At 43.7% G+C, this 26,846-nt stretch overlaps 1 protein-coding gene across 2 annotated transcripts in view; it reads left to right on the forward strand.

Moving 5' to 3' along the window:
• Positions 1-26,846, forward strand: part of TMEM86A (transmembrane protein 86A) — a 92,311-nt gene that overhangs the window by 11,210 nt on the left and 54,255 nt on the right. The gene's annotated exons all lie outside the window — the stretch shown is intronic.

Here is a 26,846-nt window from a genome sequence, read left to right on the forward strand (position 1 = left end):
AGTCGTGTCCGACTCTTCGTGACCCCATGGACCATAGCACGCCAGGCCTTCCTGTCCTGCGCTCTCTCCCGGAGCGTGCTCAAGTTCATATTCATTGCATCCGTGATGCTATCTAGCCATCTCATCCTCTGCCGTCCCCTTCTCCTTTTGCCTTCAGTCTTTCCCAGCATCAGGGTCTTTTCCAGGGAGTTTTCTCTTCGCATTAGGTGGCCAAAATATTGGAGCTTCAGCTTCATTATCTGTCCTTCCAATGAGCAGTCAGGGTTGATTTCCTTTAGGATGGACTGATTTGACCTCCTTGCAGTCCAGGGGACTCGTAAGAGTCTTCTCCAGCACCACAGTTCGAAAACATCAATTCTTCGGCGCTCAGCCTTCCTTATAGTCCAGCTCTCACAGCCATACATTACTACTGGGAAAACCATAGCTTTGATTAGACGGACCTTTGTCGGCAAGGTGATGTCTCTGCTTCTTACTATGCTGTCTAGGTTTGCCATAGCTTTCCTCCCAAGGAGCAAGCGTCTTTTAATTTCATGGCTACAGTCACCATTTGCGGTGATCTTGGAGCCCAAGAAAGTAAAATCTGTCACTGCTTCCATTTCTTCCCCTTCTATATGCCAGGAAGTGATAGGGCCAGATGACATGATCTTCGTTTTTTTAATGTTGAGTTTCAAACCAGCTTTTGCACTCTCCTCTTTCACCCTCAACAAGAGGCTCTTGAGATCCTCTTCGCTTTCTGCCATTAGGGTGGTATCGTCTGCATATCTGAGGTTGTTGATAATTCTCCCAGCAATCTTAATTCCGACCTCTGATTCATCCAACCCGGCATTTCTCATGATATACTCTGCATATAAGTTAAATAAGCAGGGTGACAATATGCAGCCTTGTCGTACTCCTTTCCCAATTTTGAACCAATGGGTTGTTCCATGTCTGGTTCTTACTGTTGCTTCTTGACCCTCGTACAGGTTTCTCAGCAGACAGGTAAGGTGGTCTGGTACTCCCATCACTTTAAGAATTTGCCACAGTTTGTTGTGATCCACACAATCAAAGGCTTTAGCGTAGTCAATGAATAAGCTGGTTACTGCTTCTGTTTTAAAGGGTTGAAGTCACACAGGCATAACACAATCCTCCAAGCACTCATAGCTGTCAGTGGAGCAATCCTCCATTTTTGTAAATGCCTTTTTTCTACTAGAGAGACACCTTCCACAAGCCAACTTCCAGCTTACACACAGGAAATGTACAAAGATTCATTCCAGGACACTGAACAACAAACATAAAAGGAAATGTGACAAGACTGCGGGCACACTGCAAATATCAAGCATCGATTACTGCACATAGATTTCATAGGTGCTGTCACTAAATCCATTTCTGCTTTCTGTGGAGGATGCTGTTTGCGATTTAGATGATTATCCTTTTAATAACAAAAATGGAAGGAAAGTCGATTTCCTTTGAGAGGGCTTTAAAAATTGTTTAGAAGACAGACCAGGAATACAGTAACCTGAAGGACTCTCTGCTAGAAAATAGAAAACAATGCACCAGTACACACAGACCTAGAGAACATCTCTTTAGTAAATGTTTAGTGCTTAATTCTATCCTTGCTCCATGGTCAGTGCCTTGAGGTTTCATCACAACTCTCAGATGAATGGCACTGCAAGGGGATTACCCTGTCTACCTAACTGCTTGGAGAAGAACCATTGCTGAAAACCATTGCCCCTTCATACTGCCTTGCTCCTAATTCTGGGGATTTCTCAGAATGAGGACAGATCTTTTTGTCAACATGCGTAAGTGCATAGAGAATATTGAATCCGCACTGCTGGTCTATGCTTATCTTGCCACATTTTGAGACAAAAGAGCAGGTGTTCCCACCAGTTATTCCATGGCTTAAAAGGCCATGGAACAGTTGGCTTACAAGTAAGTTTGACGAGAGCAGCCTTCCACAACCTGGTGCCCTCCCAAGGTTTTGAACGACAACTCCCAAGGTTCCTGGCCACTGACCATGCTTGCTGGGGTTGGTCCAGAACCTCTGGAGGGGACCAGGATGATGAGGCCTTGGCTAGGGGGTTAGCTTGAGAGAGGAGACCCGGCTGGGGTGCCTACCAGATGAGTGCCTGCTCAAGTCAATTTATGATACCCTCCCATTTAAAAATTACACTGGAGAGTGTGGACGTGAACATGTATATCAGGAGTACAGAACCTTAGGCCTGGTGCCCAAAAGGTTTGATGGTTTCCTAGCTTTTGCCTGATTTTTTCCCCATTCTAAAAGGCTGACATGCCTCTCCTAAGGCTGAATTAAGAGCCTTAAGCTAAAATGAGCTGGGGGGGGGGGGCTTTGCCTTTGGCCTTGCCCCTTTTGCTTTTGGCCCCTCCCAGAACTGGAATGCAGCCTCCAGCTGAAAGAGGTTCAGCGCCCCTGATGTACATGGGTTATGCCTAGCTCCAGAGAGTTGAGTAAGAACACTGGTTCATTTAGGCCAATAGTGTATTTACTCTGACTGGCTGCAGCTTTCTAAGGTTTCTGGCAGAGGCCTTCTCCTGAGACGCCTCAAATGGATATCCCAAGGGTGACCTAGTAGATGGAAAGTGTGTGCTGTGCTATTTTGCTGGCTGCAAGAGCCATCTCAGGGCCAAACTACGTGCAATTCAGGAGATCCTTGATGACAACTTTTGTACTAACCAGCAGCCTTGCCTGGCTGCTTTGAAGGTTGATGAAGTGCTGAGCTGGAACAAGGGCCCTTTTGTCTCCCAAGCTATTATGACCTCCATGGGAGCAGAGGAAGACAGGTAAAAGACATGTCTCTACTTGCAAAAACAGTTTCTTTCTTTCTTTCTTTCTTTCTTTCTTTCTTTCTTTCTTTCCTTCCTTTGCTCCACAGAACTAATGCCAATTCAGGGATTGTCTTAGACTGGGTAAGGGTATGGAAAGAAAAGACAAAGTTCCCACTCTCAGAGAGTGCCACTTCCCTGATCCTCAAAGCAGCCACATGGGATTGCTAGTTAGTAAAAACCATACAAATGCTCACACAATAATAAGCCGAACCCACAGGAAACCCTGATTGTGAATCTTTTGTGTTATGTCTACTTTGGCCCTTTAACTACTGCCTGCACAGATGATCCATCATTGTACTTGTGGGAACCACAGAATTATTCCCCACCCCCTGCTCAATTTGACCCAAGTAGAAATAATGTTATGCTAATTGACAGACTTATTTCCATGGTCTTTGAAATCCATTTCTACCATATTTGAAAGTCGTATGACATTTTAAGATGTGGGAGATACTCATGTTTCACAAGCTAACTGCAAGTGTGTGTTTTAGAGCCACAACAGTGTCGTGTTTTGTTTTGTTTTCTGTAAAGAAAACGTAACTTCAAGAGTGGGGATTTGGAGGGCAGAACCAGTTCATCAGGTAGAGGCTATGGATGTGCTAGATCAGTGCCTGACTACAACAATGGACTGGATGAGGGCTAATAAAATGAAGCTCCATCCAGACAAGACTGAGATGCTGTTGGTGGGTGGTTCTTCCGACCAGATGGAGGGTGCTCCGCCTGTTCTGGATGGAGTCACATTCCCCTTGAATCATAGAATAATAGGATAAATAGTAGGGTTGGAAGGGGCCTATAAGACCATTGAGTCCAACCCCCTGCTCAATACAGGAATCCAAGTCAAAGCATCCCTGACACGTGGCTGTCCAGCTTCATCTTGAATGCCTCCAGTGTGGGACAGCCCACCACCTCCCTAGGTAGTGGGCTCCAGATGTTGTCATCTTCAGTGTGTAGCCATCCTGTGTTTTCCTACTGCTTGTTACCAAAAGGAGCAGGTTAGTAGCTTAGAGGGGGTTCTCTTGGGGCTATCACTTGAGGCTCAGGTGGCCTCAGTGGCACGGTGCCTTCTACCAGCTTTGGCTGGTGGCTCAGCTATGCTGGACAGGGATAACTTGGTTTCCATAATCTGTGCTCTGGTAACCTCCAAGTTTGATTGCTGCAATGCACTCTATGTGGGGCTGCCCTTGAAGACTGGTCAGAAGCTGCAGCTTGTGGAAAATGCAGCAGCCAGATTAATAACTGGGACCAGGAGATCTGAGCGTATAATACCAATTCTGGCCAGCTTGCATTGGCTGCCTGTATCCAAGCCCAATTCAAGGTTCTGGTTTTAACCTATAAAGCCTTACATGGCTCAGGACTGCAATACCTGATGGCACGCCTCTCCCAACCTGAACCTACCAAGAAACTACAATCAATATCAGAGGCCTTCCTCCGAGTGCTACCTCCAAGGGAGGCTCAGAAGGTTCTGCTCTTCCCCAGTAGTATATTGGACACCTTCCGACCTGAGGGGCTCATCTTCCGGCGTCATATGTTTTAGCCTTGTGATACGTTCCATGGGGTTTTCTTGGCAAGAATACTGGAGTGGGTTGCCATTTCCTTCTCCAGTGGACCACATTTTGTCAGAACTCTCTGCCATGACCTGTCCATCTTGGGTGGCCCTGCACGGCATAGCTTATGGCTTCACTGAGTTACGCAAGCCCCTTTGCCACAACAAGGCAGTGATCCATGAAGGGGAATTGTAGTTTTTAGTTCTTCATTATTAAGTAGGAATCAAAGTAGAAGTTTTTCAAATTTAAGTTACAGCACGTTTGAAATAATAAAATATCAGTCTTAAAAAATAAAATAAATGCATGAGCAATTGCTCTAGGAGGAATCCAACCATGTCCATTCACCACTGGAACAGTATCCACATGCAGAATGGATTCCCCCCTCTGTAGCCCTCTGCACCATCTCCAAATCTGCTCCAGAGAGTTAGGGGACCCTCTGGAGTTGTTTTGGGGGCGGGAAGCATGTGGGTTGCAGGGAGGAGGAAGGGAAGGGGAAGTCCCAGCCAGTTCCCAGTGCAGAAGCAGAAGTCTGCTCATGCAACATTGGATGTTGCCCCCTGGCTGTAAAGGGGAAAGTCCTCCATCACTTGGAACAAGAACTGACTAAATGACAGGCAGAACTCTCTTTAAAGCCAGGACAGAGTAAGCAACTAATTAAAGGGCCAGTTTCAGAATGAGCCTTCTCAAAGTACCTACTGGTACTTTGCCAGGGCATATTGGAAAGACTAGTTTTTGTTGTTTTTTTAAAGCGACAAATCCGGTCTGAAAAAAAAGGGATGACAACACAGAAAACACTGGGATGCGACAGATTAGCAGTGATGTCATCTGGAATCTCCATAAAAACAAAACAAAATTGTATCTATTCCAGGGAAAATAGCAAGTAGGGAAGCATCTCAGGTCCTATTGAGGGTGATGCTGATGTAGGAAAGGATTACATCATTTGCTTCACACGTGGGGTTCCTCCACCAGGTGTGACTGGTGTAGGAAGTCTCCCCCCCAGCCCCTTGCCACATCACATATATTGAGGATTGCAACCTCAGTAATTGTCTGCGATATTATTATTTTTGTTCCCGCTTGCAGAGATGCAGCAGGTTTGTAAGGCCCAGATTTAGTTAGGAGTGCTGGTCTGTCATTCTCTTTTGCAGGAGATCACAATGGCCCAAGTATTCTTCCTCCAGCATCACTCTGACTTGTATGTATACATTTCTGTCCTGCTTTAGCCTTAAGGCTCAAAGAGCTCCATAGAAATGTGATAGAAAGGGCCCCTTATAGTGTTCACTCTTGAAATTCAGTAGACGGATCTGGTCAGCAGAAGAGGAGGAAAACAGTAAAGCTAGAAAACTATAATAAATTATATATAACTATAAAAAGAGGGTTCCAATTAGATTAAATAATTTTTAGTTGTTTGGCCACCTCCTTTTTAATTGTTGGATCAATTACATTGAAATACATTTGCATATTACCAGAACTTTAGTATGTGCCTTTTAAAGAACTTAAAATTTAATAAGCTGCTGCTACCAATTGATGTTCGAAGGGGCATCTTTAATATTTTCTTTGTCATTCTGTATTACAATAACACACCAGGACCAAAGTATCTTAGGGCGCAATCGTATGTATGTTTAGATAGAAAAACGTCCTACAAGTTCCAGCATTCTTCAGAGTTAAATTCCCCATTTAATTAAACAATTAAACCAGAGTGCGCTTAACTTGCAGCCCCACCAAATAAAATTGCCTATTAAAATTAGGCACATCATATTATTCGACTGAAGTGTTATCTGATTGATCTACCTATTAGGCACATGATACCCGCAGACCTAATAAAAAATAGTTTTGGGGAGGAGGTGCCTGGGTGAGTTCCAAATGAGCCAGCCACAGGTAAGCATAATGACAGTGACCAGGTTTGCATGATCACAGAGGGGGAAACAAGCCATTGTGGCTTATTTCCTCCTTCGCCTATGCCTGTTGCATGCCTGAGGGGATTAGCATAATTCCCCTCCACAGTGTGGCTTTTCATGTTGCAAGAACTCGGCCAGGATGGCTTGTTGCCATGGGTAACAAGTCACCCAGAACCCATGGCTGTTACAAGGTTCTGGATTGGCTTGTTAATCACAGCAACAAGCCACCCTGGCCAGGTTCACATGACACAACAAGCCATGCTGCCGAGGGTGATTATGCTAATCCCCCTCCAGCACATGAGTGGCACTCACAGAGGGGGAAATAAGCCACCGTGGCTTATTTCCCCTTCTGTGAATACGCAAACCAGCCTAGTCTCTTTGCCTGCCTCTCTTGTTCCAGGCTTCCTTCTGGATCGACAATGTTGTGTGACTGATCAAGAATACGCCCCTCTCAGATGCTGCATACAAACTTAGCATTGAGACAGAGAGAAAGGATGCACACATTGTTTTTGTTTTCCTCATTGCTTATGTCTTGAAATGTTATAGTGGCAACTTTGGGGGGACATCTGCTTTTTCCCATCATGAACAAAAGTTTTCTCAATCTGAAAAACAAAGGGAAAAAACAGGGTTTCTTAAGCAACCGGTCCTAGATTAGCATCCAGAGCTGTTCAGCCTCCCTCTCCTGAGATTCGAGCTTCCCTTCCCCACAGCGGTTAAGCAATCAAGGAAGTATCCTTGGATGGGCCTTGTAAATCTTTAATGGGAACATCATTGCTATGTTGTACTGGGGGATGTCGCCTTCCAGCTGAAACATTTTGTTTGTTTTTGTTGCACCTTTGTGACCATGCGGGACAGAAGAGAAAAATAAAATAACAAGAATAATAGAACGCAGGGCAGGGGGAGGGTAACCGGCATCCTCTGTCCTAGATTGAAAAACACCGTCAGATGTACTCTGTAGTCTTTTCATTCAGCTTCTCATATGTTCTGAGTATCAATAAAACTCTGGCATTTTCTTGGAAGAACATATCAGAGAACCTACTGGAATTGCCTTGCTTGCTCAGTTATGAACGTAAAATGCAGAAGGAGCGTTGCACCTGGGTAGCATCTCAAGAGACCTGTGGGTTCTGTTTCCTTAGCTGTGGTTTACCTGCTAAGGGCTGCGCAGGAAAGCTGTTCCTTTCTCAGCCTTTACCAAGTCCCTGTAGTCTCAGTTCCCATCTGGAAAATGGAGGAGAATATCAAGGACATATGCCTGGAAGGACACAGTCTGTCCCTTTTGCTGACTATTCTGAACACAGGGCCTGAAGAAAGAATGGATATAGACAAGGACATAGTCTGATGCCAGGGCCCAGCCTTGGCACATAAAAGCAACGATAAAGAGGAGTGTGCCTCTGAGCGTATGTAACGTATTCTTTTCTTCACCACTAAGGGCACAGCTAAATGTTAGAAAGAAATATGAGGTTGCCATTGAATAGTTCCCCACCCTGCTTCATAATGTCTAGTACAGGTGTGGATTGCTGGATGATATCAGGGACAAGCCCCCCCTTCCCAAAGCCCCTCGCCTTCCCAAGCCCCCTGATGTCATAGGGGTCCCGTTTTCCACACAGAGAAGACATGGAGAGATTGCTCCTGCCTCTCTCTGCATAGAGAAAGGACAGTCCCTTTCAGCACTAGAGAAAGGCTTCCTTTCTCTACACTGGGAGATGGGGTGAGGACTCAGAGAGGGCCTGGGAGGGAACCTCTGCAGGCCAGATTTGGCTCCATCCCAGCTCTAGTAGCCCCTCCTCATCCAGGGGCTATAAAAGCACTTCTGGCAGAATGTGAGAAGCTCCAGGCCCACAACATCAGACTAGCTGCAGCAGTAGCAACTAATCTCTTAAGGGGAAGTTGTGTGGCCCCAAAGCCTGACATGGAAGGGATTTGAGGAAATAGTATGAAAGCCTTCTCCCCTCCCCCACTCAGCAGGAGGGTGATACTGGAGCAGGAGCTTGTTTTAGGTTTTGTGTTAGGTTTGTTTATAGTTTATGTTTATTTTTGAGCTGTCATTTTTAATTATGCTGATGTGAACTCCATGGAAAAAAGGCAGTTCTAAGAATGAAAAAATAATAAATGTACCTTGTGTTCTGATGTCATTACAGTGTGTGTTTCCCCCCACCCTTGTGCTGCTACATTAACTGCTGGTGGTGATGGTGGAGAAACATATATTGGATTGGACCCAGAGGCACCCATCTATAAGACGAAGCCTCTTCCCTGAGCAGAAGGGTTTTTCCTGACTTAGCGCAAGTTCCTTGCATGAGAAAAGAGAACTGAAATCCAGCAGTGTGCTGTAGTAATAGTGCTAAGATTTGGGATACGTTGCGCTCAATAAGGAGGCAGAAGGCAAGTGTAATGCAGGACTGTTATTTTTGGCAGTAGCTGCATATTTTTTTAACGCTTAGTTCCATGCTTGATGGTATTGTGTGATGGCTAGAAACTTTTAGGAAATGGTGTTTGGTTATGAGCTCTTGAGTCTAAGTATTTTGCTTTGCTTGTTTTGAATCTAGTACCAATTTCATTGAGTAAGTTTGAGTATTATGAGAGAGGAGAACATTTTCTCTCTATCCATTTTCCCCATATCATGAATAATTTTTATAAACGACTGCATTCTTAAACACGCTTACTACGGAATAAGCCCCATTGAACATAGCAGGACATTCTTGCAAGTAAACATGCATAGGATTGCACTACATATCACTATCATGTCTCCACCTTAATCGTCAACTTTTTTTCCTAAACCAAAGGCGCATTCCTATGGGGGATGCCCGTCAGCCTCTGAACTTGGAGGCTAACAGGCATCCTGTGTTGGGTGGGAGGAGAGTGGAGGCGATTGCACTCCTCTCACCCTGCATTTTCACTAGGTGGTTAATTTTGCCCTTCTAGCTGGGGCTCTGCGGAGAGGGAGGGAAGGAGGCTGGAGTGGCTGGAAGATTCTTAGTAAGCTGGCTGCCCCAGTCTCCTACCCTTCCCGCTCAAAGAACCGCCCCCTTTCCTTTCTCTCCGAGCTCATGTTTGTAAGCTCATAGAGGCAGCCGGTGCAGGGACCACAGGATTGCTCCCTAAGAAGCTCCAGACATTTTAAAATTTCCATGTAAGATGTTCCAACTCCCTCATAACTTTTGGTTGCATCTTTCTGCACTTTTTCCAGGTCTATGCTATCCTTTTTGAGATGGGGCAACCAGAATTGTCCAGAATACTCCAGATAGAATGGCGCCATAGATTTGTATAAGGGCACTCCAGTACTGAAACGTTTATTTTCTATCCCATACTTCCGTAGTATGGGGTTTGCCTTTTTCACAGCTGCCACACGCTGCTTTGGTGTTTTCACTGAGCTATTTACTACAGCCCCTAGCTCTCTTTTTTTGTTATTCATCATCAGTTCAGACACCATCAACAGCCAAGATAGTGTTTGCCAGACAATGTAAATCACAAACATTTCCAACCAAAGATAAATGGGTTATAAAACCATGAGATATAATAAAAATGCTGTAAGGCATAGGTAAAACAAAAGGTAGCACATTGTAACTTACAAGGTATGTAGGTACATTAAACTATTATCTTCATGGGATGAATTGTTATTTTTAAATCTAGTTTAAGTGCAGATTATAAACATGAATGCAGCATGCTGAAGAATGTGTTGTTTTGGTTAGTTGGTCCAAGGTAACTAGAAATATATATGTGTTGACTTTGTTACATGAAAATTACTTTTTAAAATGTAACTGTCAGGCCCAGCTCCCTTGATACACCAGCAACCAAACACGTGTTAAGAAACAACAAACTCCTTTATTACAGCAGGACACCAACACAAGCTCCCCACAAGAGTTGCAGATCAGAGTCCTTAGTGAGCTCAAGTTCAAATGAACTCAGATAGTTGAAACAGGAGCCAGAAACAGGGTCTTAAAGTCCAGTGGTATATCTGAAGGCAGGGCCCAAGGCATGGGATTCAAGGCATGCAATAGTTCACAGTTCGAGAGTAGTCCAAGCAATGGAGTGTCTGGTACCAGCGACATTGTACCCACTAACCTCTTTTGCCTCTGCGCCAGCTTTTATGCAGGATGGGGTGGGGCGACTAGAGTCCCTCACTTGACAATCTTGCCCTGCGTGAAATCATAGTCTGGAGTAAAGAACTCCATATAACTGGGTGTGTTTCCTCTTGCCTCTTCAGTTGCCAACGTTGCCTGGGAGATCGCCTTGCGCATGCCTTTTCCTTTGCCAAATCGGCCTTTTGGCCGCTTATCAAAGAATGTTCCTCAGGCTGTGGCAACTTGGGTGCTTTTTCCCAGGCTAGCTCTGGCTGTTGTTGAGAAGGAGTAGCTGCCTCCCTCTGACTGCATTCTTCTGTGAAACCAGGCAGATTCCCAGGACCCTGACCTTCCATACCTTGACTAGGCCCAAAATCAGATCCTTCTGTCTCTGAATCAGATTATTCCTCTGAGACTGTGACATCAGGGGATGGCATGACAGTAACACTTCCTCCACCAAGGCTTATTTCTGCCTTGGTAAATCACAATCAGTCCCCCATATATGTGGATTAATGATAGAGGTTGCCAGGCCAAAGGGCATAACATCCATTAGGCTTGTGCCTTGCAGGGCCCTCTTTAGGGTTGGGCAAAGTGGGCATCTAGCTGAAGGGGGGGGCAGAGCTGTGCTTTGCAACCCGGTGTCTGTAGTCAGCTAGGTTGAGAAAAAGCTTCCTTCACCCCCACCCAAAATTCTATAGATTGCATAGTAACTACAAACATGAATTTCCATGCATTAGCTTTACAGTATATTTCCATTTCCAGTTTGATGTCATTCATTCTAGATAAAATTCAGCGGGAAATAGCTTTATGTTGAGGCAACATTGCTAAACACTACAAGTCAGGCTTCCCCAACCTGGTGCCCTCCAGATGTGTGGGACTACAACTCCCAAATCTAGAGGGCACCAGATTGGGGAAAGCTGCTATAAGCACGGGAGTGGGAGATGCTGAAAGTGTTCCTTGCCCAGCATTCTATTAACCACGGGCAGGTTCTGGTGCCCTGACGCATCTCATTTAACAATGAGGAGCTTAGTTTACTTGCAGATTTTTCTTAAAGGAAGTAGAAGGGATTTAAAAAAAGACTCTCTTTTCCTGTGTTGTATTTCCCATGGGAGTATTGTGCAAATGTCGACATCACCAAAAATGTCTATCACACTTTTATAGTGTGATGCTCAGCATACTTAGTCATAATTAGTCCGCTTGTATAAATTGCGGTAGCTAGGCTGCTAACTGCTGCACAGTATCCGGACCGTATCCAGACAATATTACACTTGTCTTGAAAGACCTGCACTGGTTGCTAATTGCTTTCTTGGCTCAATTCAAGGTGTTGGTATTAATCTTTAAAGCCCAAATACCTTTGTTGTTGTTCAGTCATTAAGTCGTGTCCGACTCTTCGTGACCCCATGGACCATAGCATGCCAGGCCTTCCTGCCCTCCACTCTCTCCCGGAGTGTGCTCAAGTTCATATTCATTGCATTGGTGATGCTATCCAGCCATCTCATCCTCTGCCGCCCCCTTCTCCTTTTGCCTTCAATTTTTCCCAGCATCAGGGTCTTTTCCAGGGACTTTTCTCTTCGTGTTAGGTGGCCAAAATATTTGAGCTTCAGCTTCAGTATCTGTCCTTCCAATGAGCACTCAGGGTTGATTTCCTTTAGGATCGACTGACTGGACCTCCTTGCAGTCCAGGGGACTCGTAAGAGTCTTCTCCAGCACCACAGTTCGAAAGCAACAATTCTTCGGCGCTCAGCCTTCCTTATAGTTCAGCTCTCACAGCCATACATTACTGCTGGGAAAACCATAGCTTTGATTAGACGAACCTTTGTCGGCAAGGTGATGTCTCTACTTCTTACTATGCTGTCTAGGTTTGCCATAGCTTTCCTCCCAAGGAGCAAGCGGCTTTTAATTTCATGGCTACAGTCACCATCTGCGGTGATCTTGGAGCCCAAGAAAATACAATCTGTCACTGCTTCCGTTTCTTCCCCTTCTATATGCCAGGAAGTGATGGGGCCAGATACCATGATCTCAGTTTTGTTAATGTTGAGTTTCAAACCAGCTTTTGCACTCTCCTCTTTCACCCTCAACAAGAGGCTCTTTAGATCCTCTTCGCTTTCTGCCATTAGGGTGGTATCGTCTGCGTATCTGAGGTTGTTGATAATTCTCCCGGCAATCTTAATTCCGACCTGTGATTCATCCAACCCAGCATTTCTCATGATGTACTCTGCATATAAGTTAAATAAGCAGGGCGACAATATACCTATCTAACAGACTGCCAGTCTTGATTTGAACCTGCCTGGGTATTAAGGTCTTCAGGAGAGGCCCTTTTGGGAGGCACTATTACCTGCAGAGGACTGTTTGTCAGGTACACGTGAAAGGGCTTTCTCCTGTATTGAACCCAAACTATGGAATATGCTCCCTTGAGAACTGAGATTGGCCCCCACTCTCTTGGCCTTCAGAAAAGGAACAAAGACACATCTTTTAAGTGCAGCCTTTTAAATGATGGAATAGTTTTTATGTTTTAATGTTTTACTTTTTAAAGATTTTATTGTTTTCAATTGCTGTGCACTGCCTTAATGTTTTTTGTTTGTTTGTTTGTTTGAGCAAATAAGGCGGTATATAAATTTATTTAATAATAAATAAAAATAAATGGAATGGGTAGACTGGAAGCTTAGAATGCCTGTTAATTCATTCTTGCAATAGAGCTGCTAAGGAATAGCTCACTTTGCTATTCCTTTTTCATGGATTGGAAATTAAAGATCAAAGTGTGACCTGAATGAGGATGGATTCTCAGTACAAGTCTGTCTTCAGGAAATTAATAACATTGTGGGTTGGAGTGTGGTGAAGGGAAGCTGAGCATGCATGCAGCATGCATAAAAATTCATGAACAGTGAGAAAAGATTGTATATGTTCTAGTACTACAACCTGCAGAATGATGTGAATGATAATTATTTAGTGCAACCATTTATTGCCCATAGCTGTACACTGAAATCCCCCAACCCAGTTGAAGTTAGTCATGGTTAAGTCCAACTGGGACAGAACAGAACTGTCCTCCATTTTTGTATTTAATTTGGTTTTAGGATATTATGAGGTTAAATCTGTGTGTGTGTGTTTGTGTGTGTGCGTGCATGTGCGCACACAAGTGTGTTAGTCAGTTTCAGCCAAAAGGTTAATTGTTTAGAGGTCAAAAGTTTAGTTAGAATGTAGAACCCAGGAATTTGTGCCAGGAGGAGCAGGAGATTATAAAGTTCAATAGAAGGTCGGAAGAAGAGAGAGAAAAAGTTTCAACTCAGAAAATAGAAACCTAGTTTGCAGAAATGAAAAAGAAGTTACCCTCCTGATTGGTTGGAGTTGGGAAGAGAAAAAACTAATTTGAATAGATAAAAGCCTAAGGCAAAAAGGTAGAGAAGCAGAAAGAAGAAGAGAGAGGGGGAAAGAAAGGAAAGAAACCTATAGTGATAAAAGAGCAGGAGCTGCTGGAACTGGAGAACTAGGTGAAACAGCTGGACCAATGAGAGTAGGGTATTGCCTGGATAAGGGACCTGGATAAAATAGGGACATTGTCTTGTGAGGTTAGCTGGATGCATTTATCCTTGGTTGTTTTATTACCTTATTGCTCATATAGGGTTTTTTGTATTTCATGTGTGCATATCCATTCATAGTTTAAAACTTTTTCCTGTTGATATTTTTCTTCAATAAAATTTAAACTCTGCAATTTGAAATGTTATGGCCTCTTTTTGGGGGGTATTCACCACACATCTAACAGCCAACCTAAATTACCTAAACTAGATACCTGAGACCTAGAGAGATATTGAGGCTGGTTTGGTGGAGGCATTCCAAGAAATAAAAATTTCCACCTGGTAGCAGTGGAAAAGGCCACAGGGAGAGAAAAGCAAAAAGGAGTAGAGGCACACTATTTTGCCTATTTTCCCTCCAATTGCAGAATAGGGCACTGTTGGTTTGTGACACCCACCAATGGAAAAACGTAGTTGCGACTAGCGTTGTACAATAATTATTTGAAAGTGCCCTGTTTGGAAACCCTGAACGCAAATGGGAATGCATGTTCTCCAAAAATATTCACAAATTCCCGAAATTGTGTTTGCATCTGTGTGAGAAAATCAGCAGCCCACCACACCACTATCACTGGTAGTTATGCAAAGTGAAGCAAGAGTGAATTACAAGTGCACCTGCTGCTCTTCAGATGATAATGCTGATTGTAAAGAACCAAGGTGCAGAGTCTGTGCAATGAGAGAAGGAACATTCAAGTGTAAACCAATACTGCCCTCCTTGGGCTGTTAACTAATACTGAAAGTTTAGTGGTAACACGATGTGTTGGAATTAATTTGGGAAAGTTACTGATTAGTGAAATGGGTAATTTGTTGCTGGGTCCTGCTTTCCTGTCTTCATCAGCCTGTACTCGCTTCGATGGATCTGGAGGCTGACCTCATGAAGAGGGTGGCAGGAGCATCCGACAAGCCCTTTTTTGTTTTTTTTTAGGTTAGCTGTATTATGTCCAAGCCAATATATATCTGATTTCCCTACCAGTGACATTGAGAGCAGGCCTAGTGAATTAATTCCAGGCCTCTTTGAATAGAGTTCCATAGTGTGAGCGCTTATTGAGAGAGAGATTAATAAGTCTCCTTGAGCGCCATTTTTGGCAGAAAGGTGGGATATAAATTGAAAAATAAATAAATAAATATGGGGAGGGATGTTGAGGATGACCTCTTCTTCATAACTCTTCTAGGGATCACAACTGTATCACCACCACACCATAAGATGTAGACACCATGTTAGGGCACTTGGCAGCAACTTTTTTACTGTGTTGTTTTAAGAGTCAGAGTTCAGAGAGGCAGAAAAATTATACAAAGGCCAAAACTGACACTCTTACTGAATAAATAGGCCCTCCCCACAAAATTTCTCAGTTCAACCATTGAGGCCTCAGAGTGTGAACATCAATATGCATTAACTAGACAAGGTAAAGAGGATAGGTAAAATGTCCTTCCTTAATTTGGGGTGTTTGTGGAGGTGAACTGGGTAATGGCCAACTTTTGGTGTGCATAGCAAACAGAACATTGTAGACCAGAGTGTTTCTATCATACAGTGCCAGTAAAATATATATGTCTGTTGTATACCGTTGCTGAATTTAGATAATTTTGCTTCATGGAAAGGCTTTTTAAGGATGGCCCTTGCAGCCTAGCACCTGCAGGGCCATCCAATGATGCCTACGAAGCTCTCCGCTCCCTCTCTCCCCTCTTAAAAAAAATGTTTTGAGAAAACCTTTTAAAATGTTAGGGCTCTTTCTCTCCCCTCTACCCCTTTGCCTTGCTATTTGCCCCTGCCTCCCAATCTCTAGCCTCGCTGTTTCTCTTCCCTCGCTACTAACTCTTTAGCTCACTTTTGACTAGCCAGGCCCCCACGACAGCCATTATGTGAATACTCACATCCACCGTGGGAGCCATTTTGTGGTAGGATCCACAGCAGTTTCTCAAGTTCCCAAATGTGCTCACGGGTCCAAAAAGATTGGGGACCCCTGGATTATTCTGTTAGAAAATAAAAATTACCCACAGATAAGAAAGTTGTGTTCCTACACAAGGAAAGTAGTTTTAGGAAGAACGGCCAGCATTTTCTCTTTATTATTGATTTGTATCTCCTCAGTAATGTGTTGTGAAGGGTATGTAGGGAAGCAACTGGAAATGGCAGAGAAGCACAACTTTGTAATGTATGAATAGTCAGATACAAGTATAGGACATGTGGGGAAGCTTCCTTAAATGTTGTCAGATACATCTCAGATAGGCCCATCTGACCATGCACATATTTCAAAGATCAGTACTTGCAGCCATTTTTGAGCCACTTCCCTGCCCATTTCTTTATCTTCATTATTGATGTCCTGCCCTTCCTTCCAGAAGGAATAAAAAACAATTCAGCCAAACCTAATGTAAAATGGCTTGAAGCTCATGACTCTTGATATCGCACAATACTGTAAAGCCAAATCAAATATACAGAGAGCCAGACACCAATCAGTAGCCGAAAAGCATTTGTCTAAACAAGTATATTTTTCTTACGTCCTAAGATGTATAGGGTCAGGTTCTGGCAGGCCTCTCCAGGACTAGAGTTCCATAATGTGGAGCCTCACTAAGCTAGCTTCTGCTGGGCACCTGCCAGCACTCCTTAAGGAACTTTGGGCTGGAATTGTCCAAGATTCCTTCCCAAGCTAGTCCTGCCTGCTTACCCAGTGATGTTATTAACCTCTTGCTCGGTGGCAGACAGTGGAAAGAGCTTCGGCCTACAGTGAAATCAAAATCTTCTGAGGGGGAGGAGGGATATTAAGCAACTGCCCCTTACTGAGCTCTCCAGTCAGAGACAGTGACCTAGTATGCATGTCACAGTAAGCCACCATGGATTAATTCACCCACAGGGCTCAGAGATGCATGCCAGTGTATTGGCCCAGGAGTGTAGCCAAGTCATTTATAGTGTTAGAGGGGCCTAGAGATCCATAATGCTTGCTTAAGTTCATTAATGGTGCAATTCCCTTGTTAGTAAGCCTCTGAGCATGTGCAGATGAGTCAAAAGGCCGGTAACGGCCTTCTCAGCGCATTCCTTACTAATGAGTAGAAAGCCTTATCAGGCCGTGCCTGAGAAGTGAAGCTAAGTGTTTATGCTGAGCTGCAGGTGGCTGTGCTTAGAACCTAGTGCTGTTAGTCTGTGCTGGGAATGAGTGCTAGGGGCGTTTGCTAGTGTGCTGCCTCATGGCTAACATGTATGGTATAAAACCTATTGTAACCCATGCCTTGTGGTTCAGAGAAGGTGTTTGATCCAACCATCGGGTACGCCTGTGTGCTGTAAGTTACCCAATACAGTACTCCTTGTAAGTAAACCTTTGAATCTGATGTATCACTATCTTGGCACTTCTTACCAAGTTCAACGCCCACGGCCGGGGCAACACAGCCAGCAGCCATTTTGAATGTGCAAACCCAGGTGTTGTAGGTTATTTGAGGGTTAAATAACCTTCGGATAACCCTTGATCAACAACACGAGGGGGAGGGTGCTATTGCATTCTTGTTCTACTTGTGGGCTTCCCATTGGCAGCTGGTTGCCCACTGAGAGCCAATCACTTAGCATATAGCTGAGATTTGTCTCCCACCCCCCACTGCTAGTGAAAGCATGTGTAGCCCTGATTTAGATCAGGACTACTGCATTCTGGAAGGAGAGGGTTAAACCTCACGCCACACCATTTCCCCTTGAAAACCACCCAGTGGGGGGTTAAGAAATAAAGTATCCACTGGAGTCAATGGAGGCTTTTCTCTTCCCCACCCCGTGGGAGGAATTTATGGAAAAAAGCAGGGAAGGTTTAACCTTCTTTTCCTGGAACACAATGGTCCCATCTAAATTGAGGCCACCCACATGCTTACATTAGACTAAAAAAGAGCAGCCTCAGCTACACACTATGTGATTAGCATAATGTGTAGTTTGGTTTTGTGTGAACAAGAATGCTGGACCTTTGGTCTGATCCAGCATGGCTCTTATGTTCTTGGAGGCGCTTGAGGGCTTGTGGCTGGAAATCCACCAAACCCCCAAAAGAATTAGGTTCTTTAAAGAAAATTAAGGTGCAATCTTAATGTATGTTTAGACCGAAAAAAGCCCTGCAAGTTCCTGTGCTCCACAGGCAGCTGTCGTAAATGGCTGCCTATCCTGGCTGCCTATCCACATATAGGATCATCTGGGAGCCTTTTCAAACAATGGGGAAAGGAGAAGGCTGCCTTTGCCCCCTCAGCAACATCCTACTATTCAAGAAGGCATATATATATCTGTTTTGACTTGACCCTAGGAGTGAAATTAAATAGATGAGAAGCTGCAATCTGATCTAGCTAATTTCATAATTTTGTTGAATAGGACATCAGGAAGTGACTACAATTACCCCAAGGTGCAAATTGGCACTTATTCACCCCCCCAGTATTCTTTCCTGCTATGGATCCCCAGCTGTTATGTTTCTATAATTATCAAGCTATCAGCGTTGAGTTAGTAATAAGGCTACAGTCGTGGTATAGGAGAAATTGGTCCCATTTCAGTTCCATAATCCTTGGTACACAGTCTTAGGCATCTCCTCGCAGACAATACATTCTCAGAAAAGAACCAGAGCCAGTTTTGCAACTTATTTTTCCAGTCATCCAGTACAAAATGTTCCTGAATTATTTGGCTGTAGTTCTGAGGAAGACTATACTCAGGGTGCCCTTGTTATCCAGCTATCCAACTATCTAAATAATACACCGTGCCAAAAATGTTGCACTTCCATACCAAGTAAATCCATATTAAGCATTATTCAGTTCAGAATGCAAATTAACCCTCTCCGTGGGTATTGCATACAATAAAAAGTATGCACAGCAAGTTACATTTATTATTTACATATATTTGAGGAGTGAGACCCTTTGGAGGTTGGCCTAAGTCTGAGTTAGAGCGTTTTGCAGAAGCCCTATCACACGCTGCTCTGTTGCCTGAGCAGCAGCCCCCTGCCCCCACACTTTACCTTGAATTTTTCAGCTTTGAGGTTCTTAGTACATCAGTTTTTAAATAATGTCTCATATACTACTTTGGTGTGAGAAAGTCCAAATATATATGGCCTTGGTTATATGACAGGATGGACATGACCCTGTACTCTTCAAGGATGCATGGATCATCTTTGTCCTTCATTTATATCCTTCATATATTTGTAGGAGAAGCTTTCAAGACTCCCAGACTTGGAAGCTTGACTACCCTACGTTCTCCTACCCACTATACACACACACCCTGCAAAGTTCAGTATCAGACTAATTGAAGCTGTGACCTAGAATCTCTGTATCTCATTACCCATTTCTTCAGCCTGCTAGTCCCTGTGAGGAAAAAATTAGAATGTCATGAAACCCGAGAAAAGAGTGCCTTTTTCTTTTCCTTTGGTAATGTAGAATCTGTGTTCTTTTCACAGAATATTGTGATATAAATAATGGAGTGTCTCTGGAGAATTTGTGCTTTGAAGCTTGAAAATCTTCATTAAAATCAGTCCCAGAGTCTTTCTTTAACTTAGAACTTTTTTGTGCCAGCTTGGTTTGCCACGTTAAGAATATCAGAGGTAGCCCAAGACTTTTTTTGGTACCTGAGAGAGAAAATCCAGATGTGGTTATAATAATAATACAATAAATAAATTATAATTTGCTGCCTTTTTAATCAGAATTTGCTAGTGGAGATGGGCCACCTCACCCTGCCTAATGGTAGGCCTGGAATTAAAGAACAAATATTTCACAAGTAGGAAATAATATGATAGGTAGGGACATATACCAGGGTACCAGAAAACAGTAAGGAATTCCAGAAAACCATTTCACCCATAGTCATTACTAAGCATAAAGTGCTGATATAAAATTAAGGGAGTTCTGGAAATGCAAGGACTATGCTTTGGGGCTCAGTTTCTAATATCTGCTTGTAACCAATGATATACTAATTTATTATTGGATATGTTGTCCTCCTTCAATACCAATGAATAATTCAAAAAGGCATTGCTAACCACACACACAGTTATGTTTATGCCATATGATCTTCAATTCTGATGATGCCCAAAGGAATGCTTGGGGTCCAGAGCCAGGGCCTTTATCGCTCATTCCACTCATATCTCAAATGCTCATTAAACTTCCTGTATGAAATGCCTATATACTGTCATAATAGTACACCAATTAAGGGCTCAACGCTATGCATGTTTAGACAGCCATACTGGCTGGGCCATGCTGGGAGTTCAGGACATTTTTTCTGTCTAAACATGCATAGGATTGAACCCTTAATAACTAGAACATGGCCTCATCTGCTGCAAGGAAATGGGATCTTGGAAACACAGCAATGCACATTTTTGTTTTTTTATAATACAGCATTATAAATCAGCCACCGAAATACTAGGCAGTGTTTGAAGGCTATTCTTAGCTCCATCTATAACAAAGTGACTGCCAGTTCAATCCTATGCATGTCTACTCAGAAGTAAGTCACACTGAATTCAGATAAGTATGTGTGTAGAGGATTGCAGCCTAAACCACTGACAGGGCATGAAAAATGTAGGAGGGTTGTTAAATCCTTCCAGATTATATCTAAACATCATGATTAACTGAAATCTGCCTACATCATTGCATAAGGTTCCCCCATAAAGGTGATTGTGACATTTGCTGTGTGTACAAGCGGTTACCATACAGTGTCTTCAATCAATCAGAAGATGTTTTTAGAATCGGAATGGATATAGATAGATATTTATGGCATTTTTTTATACAGATAAGGCATTTATGGCTACACAGCAATATCAAAATCTTTACATAAAACTGTCTCAAGCACATCATTTTCTCTAACATGCGCGCGCACACACATATAATTAAAACCACTTGGGTGCAATCTTATGCGTGTTTTGACAGAAAAAAAGGCCTACAACTCCCAGCATGGCAGTCTGGGGAATACTGGGGATTGTAGGACTTTTTTCTGCCTAAACTTGAATAGGATTGCATCTTTCATTATATAATATGCTCCTTAATTATTAAAAAAGGACCTTATTTCTTACTCTTTTTTTTGGTTCAAGGATAGCAAAACTTGCTAAGGGGTAAGTTATAGCTGGTGCTACGTTGCAGTATTTTAAGTTTTTTCTTCCTACCTATGACAGGAAGTGACTGTTGGAAAATGCTGGTGTTTTTGAAGAATCACCGTTGTAGTATCTTCTACAGCTCACATTGACTGCGGCTGCAATCCCATACATCGGGGGTGGGGGGAAGGCAAGCTGCATTGCTGCTCCTCAAATAGCTGCTGAGCCCTAGGAAGTTGACATGTGGATGGAAGGGAAAGTGTGTGTGTGTGTGTGTGTGTGTTTGTAAGCATTGTGTGTATTTTTCAGTGGGGGCTGGTGGCTCCGATGTCAGTGGGGCAGTAAATCCACTCCGGGTTTCAGTGAGAACTGGTTCTGACTTTGGACCTTGGATAGCTCCTTTAGAGTTCTGACTGGTTGTGACTGAAACCCAGAATGGATTTACCACCCCACTGACATCAGAGCCACCAGCCTCCACTGCTATTTTTGTGGGGGGGTGTTGGTCCCTGGGTGTCGCATGCACCCCCGGGCCCACAAAAATTGTCCACCCCTGCCACACATACACATTTACCTGTAATTACGCCCCGTTGAACTCGGTTCTGTGTAGACATGTATAGGCCTGACCTGTTAGGTAGCATCCAGACTACCTAACAAGTTTTTTAAGCGGTACAAGATACGCTAACATCAGTTGTAACAGTTCCCTGCTCTTGCCCGCCTTGACTGAGAAAACAGGCAAAGGTAACAAGGGGACTTCTTAGGCTGAGGAAGGCTTATCCCCTCCCTGGCCTAATATATGCTCCCCACTTCTTGGCTACTGAGGTCACTGGTTAGCATGGATGCACTAGCTTTGGGAAGTTTGAGGACAGCAAGGTGTGTGGGGTTGATTTTATACCTCCCTTAAATTAGGGTAGAAATTAGTTACTCTCTTCTACCCTACCTAACTCCTCTTGCCTGTCTGCATGATGGCTTACGCTGCTTTGTCAAATCGTGTTTATTACATTTATATCCCATCTATGATGGAGTTCGGGGTAGAGAGGTGGCCCATCCTGGCACTGAGTAGACCCAGACCTACTCAGTTTTGGCAAGGAGGCTGCACCATGTGACCTAGTCCCTCTGGAGGCCTAGGAATAAGAGATCCAAGAGCAATAAAACTATCCAGCTTTTGGTACTGGTAACAACTATCCTTAAAAAAAAATCCAGGATCCCCTAATAAATTCTATACAGCTATTTAAATAATATCTTACTTAATAATTTCTTGAATAGACTTTTTGTTAAAGTATTTATTTATAAGGACTTATCCTAGTGCACAGCGATGTAGGAATTCAGGCCTCCTTTGATAGGCAGGCCCTTTTTTAAATGTCAGTTTGATTAATTCTCTGTGACTCTTTCACTCTCTTTGCACCTCTACTGTAGTGCCAGGTGGTGGGTTTTTTTTTTATTTGTTTTTTGTTTGGATGCCAAATAAAGTAAAGCAGCAATGCATTGCCAAGGATTTAATTATATTCTTCTGGCAAACACTCAGCATTTGCTCTTTAAAAATTCAAGCATTGCTGGCTGCCAATTCTATGACTTCAGTCAGCTGAGGAGGGAGGCTTTGGGAGATTGCAAAAGGCTCTTATTTGTGCTGAACCAGGGAGCAATAATGCCACAGAGCCAGTTGTTGGCTGAGATCACGTACAAATCTCAGGCATAGGAGGGTTGCCTAGTGACCTAACCAGCTGGAAAACTTTGTAGAAATTTGCACATAGTCCAGTGGGGTGAATGTACTCTCTCAGGCAATGTTGATATGGGAAAAAATAGTTTAGTTTATCAAATCCTTCACAAGTTTCAGTGTCTTTACTGACTGTATAGCTCTTCCTGACAGAGGAGTTAAAGTGAGGAGGAAGGGAGTACAGTAAAGAGGAGGATCGCTCCTGTTCAGTGGAGGCTGGTGACTCCAATGTCAGTAGGGTGGTGTGAAGTACCTTGGATACTTCTTTTAGCATTCTGACTGGATCTGACTGAAACCCAGAGCAGATTCACTGCCCCACTGACATCAGAGCCACCATGCTCCTCATAATAGCGAGCTCAAGTGGTGAGTGCCACCAGGGCCCCTGTTTTGGCTACAAAACAGAGAAACAAGAGAGAAGTATCAGCATGCATGGGGTTGCAAAAATACAAACACTCTTTACAGAAGACAACTAAGGGAGCAAAACAGCCCACTGAGGACTGAGCATGCTTAGTAGCAACAGAATGTTGAGTGACAGTTGGAAAAGAAAAACAAAATGGGGGAGCGGAGGAGGACCAGAGTGCCTTGCTTGGAAGGAATGGCTGGCTAGAACTAGGAATAGCAGCACTCCTTTTTGAAGGGAGGCAGCTGTTTTAGGTCCCACTTGTGTACTTCGATTCCTGAATATTTTCTCCATGTGAGTGTTATCAGAACAAGGCCTTCACCACCACAGGGCCACCTCTTCATCTCTAGAAAGAAACATTTAGAACTTCAGGATATTTTCACATGGCTTCACGGAAAATATAACCCGCCCAGGAGAGGGGGAAGAGGCATATATATGTACAGCAGAGACTCTGTGGAGCTGTTTGCATGTGTTGTGTATGGTCCCATGTCAATGCAACTCCTTTAAATAAACAGCCTAGTTTATTGGTGCATGGCTTGAATTGAAAGAGTTGAATTTTCGCCAGATCATTAATAGAAACTGGGCTTTATGGTCACTGAATTGGGAACATATTTGAGACAGACCACACCATGGTGGGTGCTTCCAGACAGCTGGCCACTAGCGCTACCAACTGAAAGACATTATGCAGCTATTCTGTCTTTTCCTCCATAGCAGATTTTTTGTGGAAAGAAAAAAGATAGAAGAAGTTGTGGGGAAACTTGGGTTGGTTACAAGTGGAAGACAATGCCGTTCCCCTCTCCCCACGCCCCAGCAAATTCTGTGAATGAGGCAGGGCGATTGCATGATGAAAGCCTCATTTGGAAGCACCCTGTACCTCAATCCAATTGCTATGTTACTTTTGGGAGACCGAGGCATGGGCTCTAAATAAGAAAGAAGCCCACCGCACTAAAAGAGCAGGTCGATTAAGCCTTTTGCCAATATGCCACTGTTAAATGACAGCAGCTGGGGAGGTCAGCATGGAATTCTCAGTGGGCTGATTTTAAGTGCCAAATAGAAACATCTTGACTTGGATAAGTCAACACAAATTTCTACACTGTACTGTTGTTGTTCAGTCGTTCAGTCGTGTCCAACTCTTTGTGACCCCATGGACCATAGCATGCCAGGCCTTCCTGTCCTGCGCTGTCTCCTGGAGCGTGCTCAAGTCCATATTCATTGCATCAGTGATGCTATCTAGCCATCTCATCCTCTGCCGTCCCCTTCTCCTTTTGCCTTCAGTCGTTCCCAGCATCAGGGTCTTTTCCAGAGAGTTTTCTCTTCACATTAGGTGGCCAAAATATTTGAGCTTCAGCTTCAGTATCTGTCCTTCCAATGAGCACTCAGGGTTGATTTCCTTTAGGATTGACTGATTTGACCTTGCAGTCCAGGGGACTCATAAGAGTCTTCTCCAGCACCACAGTTCAAAAGCATCAATTCTTCGGTGCTCAGCCTTCCTTATAGTCCAGCTCTCGCAGCCATACGTTACTTCTGGGAAAACCATAGCTTTGATTAGACGGACCTTTGCTGGCAAGGTGATGTCTCTGCTTCTTACTATGCTGTCGAGGTTTGCCATAGCTGTCCTCCCAAGGAGCAAGCGTCTTTTAATTTCATGGCTACAGTCACCGTCTGCGGGGATCTTGGAGCCCAAGAAAATAAAATCTGTCACTGCTTCCATTTCTTCCCCTTCCATATGCCAGGAAGTGATGGGGCCAGATGCCATGATCTGAGTTTTTTTAATGTTGAGTTTCAAACCAGCTTTTGCACTCTCCACTTTCACCCTTAACAAGAGGCTCTTTAGATCCTCTTCGCTTTCTGCCATTAGGGCGGTATCATCTGCGTATCTGAGGTTGTTGATAATTCTCCCGGCAATCTTAATTCCGACCTGTGATTCATCCAACCCGGCGTTTCTCATGATGTACTCTGCATATAAGTTAAATAAGCAGGGCGACAATATGCGGCCTTATCGTATTCCTTTCCCAATTTTGAACCAATCGGTTATTCCATGTCTGGTTCTTACTGTTGCTTCTTGACTCTCGTCCAGGTTTCTCAGGAGACAGGTAAGGTGGTCTGGTACCCCCATCTCTTTCAGAATTTGCCACAGTTTGTTGTGAACACTGTACTACTTGATTAAATTAAGCAATTGCTTTGGGATGTTGGGAAAACCCCCAGGACTCTCTTGCATTGCTCAGAGCCATGCCCAATTTCAGCTCTTTCCTCATGTGATTATTTATTACAGAACTTCCTAGAAAGCAATTGGTTCCAAACCAGGAAATCAGCTTGGCATGCTTTTTCCGAACATTTAATCGGCTTCCAGTGTGCAGATGATGTAAAACCATTCTGTGGGTTTACTACAGTGTAAACATATTAAACCTGATCCTGGGCAGGCCTACTCAAAAAGAAATCCCGCCCAGTATGCACAGAGTTGCAGCTTTAGAGTGTTTGTTGAAATTTGTAGTGAGGGTGACAGCTAACAAATAACACATTATGAGCTGAGGTCTGGTTTGCGCGCCACCCCATGTGTGCCGGGTACGTGCTGCCCGATATCCCTAATCACCATTGCCAGGTGTAGCTTGTCATCAGAATGATATCAATGTGGTACAGACCAGCACATTCAATCTTTGTTTAGAAGCTTTGGAACTTTGCCAAGCACCTGTGCTCTGCATCCTCCATTCAGTGTGCCTGGGCATGCACAGAATCATCCTAGAACTGGTCAAGCATGCCATCTCTAAGGCTGCTGCCTCTAAGGCTAAAGTTCATTTGAATGTTTTGGGCATTTAAATGTGTGCAGACTTAAACCTGTCTATTGATTAAGATTGAGGCTGAGCTAAAAACTAAAATCTGCTAGGATTTTTATTTTAAAGCATCCAGAAGGCTTTCTTACATGAAAATAAAATAAGCCCTACTTTTTTTATCCTCAAGAAAAGTACATGCGCACATTGGGATGTACACATTTTGATAAATGTGTTCCGTCTGCATTTTGCAGATTGCCAGGCATCTTTCATTCTGTCATCTGCTCATTGATGGAATCAGATTTTTTGTACGAGAACATTTGTTTGCAAATGTATACTTGTGCAAGTGCGCATTAGCAGAAATGCACATTTGTGCAAATCTCCCAAAAAAAACCAGTCTGCGAGTCTACGCAACTCAGAAAACGCCAGTCCACGGTGGAATCTGCAGGTCAGATTCACAGAAATCTGATCTCATTTGAATCCATTGTGGATTTCTCCACCATTTTGCAACTGGATTTGTGCGTAAAGCTTTTTTTCCCCCCATCCCTACCATCAATGAGCCCAGAAAATAAATAAATACATACATACATACATACATACATCTTTGGTCCCATCTCTCTACACCAGGGGTGCAGGGGTGCTGGCTGGTCTCCTCAGTCTGGCCCATAGTGTTCCTCCGGAGGGCGGGGAGCAAATGACGACAGGTGAGCATAGCTACTCCCACTGATGTCAGGCAGGATGTCAGCCCACAGGGTGAGGGAGTCATCCAGCCCCCCATCCAAAATGGTTCTGCACCCCTGATATACACAAATGGCAGGGCCAATTCCAGGGCCAATGTGAGCTTTTCAAACATGTAATTTGCATAGTGGGTTTCCTGACCTCAGTGAAATGTCTACCACTAGTTTGTTCCAGGGCCACATATTGCTAAATTGGGGGCAGGTTCCCAATATATATACACAATAGAACCGCCTCAATAGCTTTATAGTTATTTATTTATTTAAACTATTCCTAGACTGCTTTTTTGGCAAAAGGCCTCCCAAGGAGTTTACACAAGAAAATCCCATACAGGAAAGCTCTATTTAACAATTA

Source organism: Heloderma suspectum, chromosome 1 (assembly GCF_057233095.1).
Source record: "Heloderma suspectum isolate Gila_16-S chromosome 1, 16-S_ref, whole genome shotgun sequence".
Lineage (NCBI taxonomy): Eukaryota > Metazoa > Chordata > Lepidosauria > Squamata > Helodermatidae > Heloderma > Heloderma suspectum.